Here is a 4,367-nt window from a genome sequence, read left to right on the forward strand (position 1 = left end):
TGTTCCGTATAGAACAAGGAATCAACAAGGCTCCTAGGTCGCCCTTCTTTCTAGGGTACCCCGTAGTCAAACAAGCCGAAGACTCTTGGCTTAAGCTAGTAAAATTATCACAGTTATCTTCTCACTACAAGAAAAATTGCGAATCGCGGTGGAAAAATTACGTTGCGAAACAGCAAAATTCCATCGCGAAACCCATTTCGCGACAAAATTGCGACGGAATTTATTCCGTCGTTTATCGACTTGTCGTATCTTCTTTCACAACGAAATAATTCCGTCGCCAAAAATAGCGACGGAACAGGGCGTCGCAAAATCACAACGGAATTATTTCTGTCGCAATTTTGTCGCGATTTTGCAATCGAAATTATTCTGACGCGAATTTCATCCCCATTTCTGAATCAAATATTCCGTCGCCATATTTTTTTTCCGTCGCAAATTCCATCGCGAAATTTAACGACGGAATGATTTTTCGTTGCGAATTCGTCATATTTTGTGCAACAAATATTTTGTCGCAAAATTTATATTTTCACAATTCCATCCCATTTTTAATTAGTTTTTAATAAATTTATTTAAAATTATTATTTTTAAATAGTAATGTGACCGTTTAAAATATTAATATAAAACTGCAATGATATACTAAAACACTATTAGTTCTAAAATATAAAATAATTATAAAACATTATAATTTCCACATTAAGTTCAAGTAATAATACATTATCAATCAACATTTAGTAAGTAATAATATTCAATTCAAGTCTAATAACACAAGTAAATTCTAGCTGTAATTTATGCTGTCTGTACGAAGACATGATTGGTGAGAAATGTAACATATTATATATGTTTTTCTTGTTGTCATTTATGCTGTCTGTTGTTGCTCTTAGAAAAACTGGTGTCAAACAATAACCTGACAAGTGACAATAAAAGGAAAACACTTAATACATAATTACATATACACTTACAAAATAATACAAAAATGTTAAAGGCAGGACCATAAGAGTTCATACCTTGCTTGTGGTGACTCTGGTTTTGGAGGAAAACACCATGAAAGACTATAAACTCTCTAATCAGTTCATTGTTATGAACAAGTTTAGCTGTTGAATCAGAACCTTCTGCCAGGAAATTAACAAGTTAAAGCATGCATTTCATTTTACAAAATAAAGAATAATGAAAAACCCCAGGACACCATTTCCATTTGGCTTTTTTTCACAATACTCAGTAGACTTGGATTTGTAATCATATTATATAGTGTCATATAGTCTGGGAATAGACAAGGTAAAAGCTATCATGAAATATTCTCTTCTGATCATGGAAATAAATGGCAAATGATTCCTAATTTTGTGCATAAAAAAATCAAATAAGTCATTAAAGGAGAACTGCAAGGGTGAAGGTAAGATCATACAAGCAGAATCAAATATCGCAAGAGTGTAAGCATGGATAATGTAATTTTCTTACTCAGAAATCAGAATGTTTGTACCTGCCCCCTTGTATAGCAAGACATAATCTTGCTCAGAAATCTCTCCACAAACACCATTTAAGGGATCTGAGAAACCTGTTAGCAAGGACTAGTGGAAGATGTTATATTCAATTATAAGGGATAACACATGCACCTGAAGAACCAAAAGAATCATAAGCAATATTAGCAGTGGCCAAAGCAAAGTACATTTTTTATATTTTAATGATTACAGTATTACACAATGATTCCTAGAAATTTCAACATTATAAACAACAAAGTATCATATACTATTTTTTTCTGAGCCTTTAATCCATAGATACCATTATAAAAAAGAAAGTAAATTCAAGGTGTACGTAGTGATGCTATCCATTAGGAATTCAAGGAAAGTAAATTACTTGGCAAGCACTAAGTTTGATATAACTTGCTATACTAGATGTAGTTGCATATCTAGCTCAATGTTTTCACATACTAAACATGAATGCTTTTTAAAAATAAAAAATAAAAATTATCAATTTCTTCCAAAAGTTATATGTTTTGATCATTGTGATTAAAGGCTCATATCAACATGTGAAATATACTTGGCACTGCAATTTGCAAGCTCGGGTAACAATTGTGACTGTCATTATGGGCAAAAGTGCCAAAAAACAAATTAATTTTCCCTGTGCTTGCTGAAGATTGCCATTTTCCATACAAACCAAAGTTTCCAGTCACTCTGTCACTCTTGAAAAAGGATCATTGATATTGGAGGAAAGTATATGAACTTTATGCCACAAAATCACCTCTTTAAAGTTAAACCGCTTATGTTTGCCTGATTGGCTCAAAGTTCTCCTTTTATAAGGCAAAATCTTCTTCTTCAAAATATCAATAAAGTTAAAAACTTTGAGCTAATGCCTCTGTTATCCACTACTTCTAAACCTAAAATTTTGTCGATTTCCTCGCTGGGTTTTATCCAATTTAAAACCTTAACCTCTAAAGCTCTCTTCTTTCTTAACTTTCATACAAGAATTAGCACCAATTCAAAAATTCTTGAAACAATATGCTCCACAAGAAAATGCATATGAAACCCAAAGATAAATGCAGGTAAGGGTAGCAACAGAGAGTGGGAAATACCTGGGGACACGAGGCTTTTCCTCGATCGCCAATTCTTTTAACAACAATCTGGTTTCGTTTCTATCCGACACAGGAAGAACAAAAACACAGAGTAGAGAAATTGCGGATCTGAGCTCTAATTATTTGTCCATTTTGTTTTAAGTTAAATTAGCATTCTGTAATGAAGAACCAGTATAAATGTCTACCTGGAGTGGGAGACGGAGACAGCGAGGGAGACCCGGACTGGAGCTTCGAGGCGTTCGAGCAGTGGAGAAGGAGAGACGGCGACAGCGACCTTCCTGGAACTTAACCGTCTGGGAGTGGAGGAGTGGGAGACGGTGACGGAGGATTGGGCAGACGGCGATGGCGGACTGAGCGGCGTCGCGGAGTGGGCAGACTCTTCAGGCGTTGGAGCAGAGGAGGAGGGCGGCTGAGCGGCTCAATCTAATTTGAAGACTTAGGGTAGAAAGATTACGATATTTCACTCATTTCAAATTGCGACGGAATTAATCGCGACGTTAATTCCGTCGTGAAATTTCTTTTATAACACAAATTAGTTCATTTAACGACGGAATAAAATTCGGTCGCCATGTTTGACGCAATTTCGCGACGAAACATAAAGTCGTTGCCTTTTTCGTCGCTAAATGGGCGACGGATCTTAAATCGGTCACATTTTTTGTAGTGAATATTTTCCTGCTCAAAATTCGCGGGTTTATTTTCTATTTGCGCCAAAAATCGCGACGGAAACTAATTCCGTCGCGAATTAGCAACGGAAGCTATTCCGTCGCAATATCGATCGCTATATCGCTACGGATTAGTATTCGTCGCGATTCGCGAATTTTCTAGTAGTGTCTTCAAATAACTCACGGCATTCTTTGCTATTAAAAAATCTTCGGATAAAAGCATTAATTGTACATTCTCTTGTCGTGTCCTTCTCCTTTGAAATTTTGGTTTTGTCTTGTGGTGGCTCTTTCTTTTCAGGTTGGTTTTCCAAAGTGGTTTTCTCATTGTTTTCCTTCATTGAGATTTTGCACGAAGCGTTTGCAGTGTTTGATTCAAGATTGGGAATACAAGAGGTAGTCTCTTCTTCCTTTCCTTCTTTCCTACATTAGCATATTCTGCAGATAACATCCATTGGGTCACACTTTTCGCGTTTTTCTTCCTTGGCATCAACAACATTGACTCTCTCTTTCGGATTGTTCTTAGTGTTACTAGGGAGTTGTCCGTAGTGTCGCTCAGACATCATTTTGAACATTTGTGAAATCTAATTCTCTATTGTTTTGAGTGTAGCCTTTGACTCTTGTCTAAGACTTGAAATCTCCTGTCTGATTTCTTGAGTAATTTCCTGTTTAAGATTTGCCCAATCATTCTTTAGTTCCATGATCGTCCTGGTAAGCCTTTCATCTACTTCACGGATATCGTTCCTTCTTTGTTGAGTAAAGTCAAGTTGAGAGTTGTATTGTGGCCTGAATTGGGTCATTTGGCCTCCATTGCCTTGATTTTGATTATACATGAATCTGCCCTTGTCATTTTGTCCATACGCTGGCTTGTTTCCATAATTGTATTGTCCTCGCGCTTGATATCCATCATTGTTGTTGTTGTTCCATCCCTCACCCTGCTTCCAATTGTTACTTTGTCTTTGATTTTGTCCATAGGCATTGTAGTTGGAGTTCCTTTGATAGTCCACCGCCTCAACCTGCTCGGATGCGGACGGTGAAGTGCAGATATTCGTATCATGTGGTCCTCCACAGATGTTACAGTAGAGTGCCAAAGCCATATAAGGCTTGGGTTTTCCTTCCATTTTTTCTACCATTGCCTGTAACTTCTT

General features: G+C 36.7%; 1 long non-coding RNA gene across 3 annotated transcripts; it reads right to left on the reverse strand.

Annotated features, from left to right (window-relative positions):
- Nucleotides 1–666: 666 nt before the first annotated feature.
- Nucleotides 667–2,972, reverse strand: LOC116015995. 3 transcript variants are annotated; one of them, XR_004097702.1, is made up of 3 exons: nucleotides 2,746–2,972; nucleotides 1,002–2,620; nucleotides 667–901 (listed from the first exon to the last, which is right to left on the reverse strand). It is a non-coding gene; the product is annotated as an uncharacterized LOC116015995 (long non-coding RNA). The 3 variants fall into 3 exon arrangements; XR_004097701.1 differs by having other exon boundaries at nucleotides 1,002–1,106; nucleotides 1,472–2,972; XR_004097700.1 differs by having other exon boundaries at nucleotides 1,002–2,972.
- Nucleotides 2,973–4,367: the final 1,395 nt, after the last annotated feature.

This window comes from Ipomoea triloba, chromosome 4, assembly GCF_003576645.1.
Source record: "Ipomoea triloba cultivar NCNSP0323 chromosome 4, ASM357664v1".
Taxonomy (NCBI): domain Eukaryota; kingdom Viridiplantae; phylum Streptophyta; class Magnoliopsida; order Solanales; family Convolvulaceae; genus Ipomoea; species Ipomoea triloba.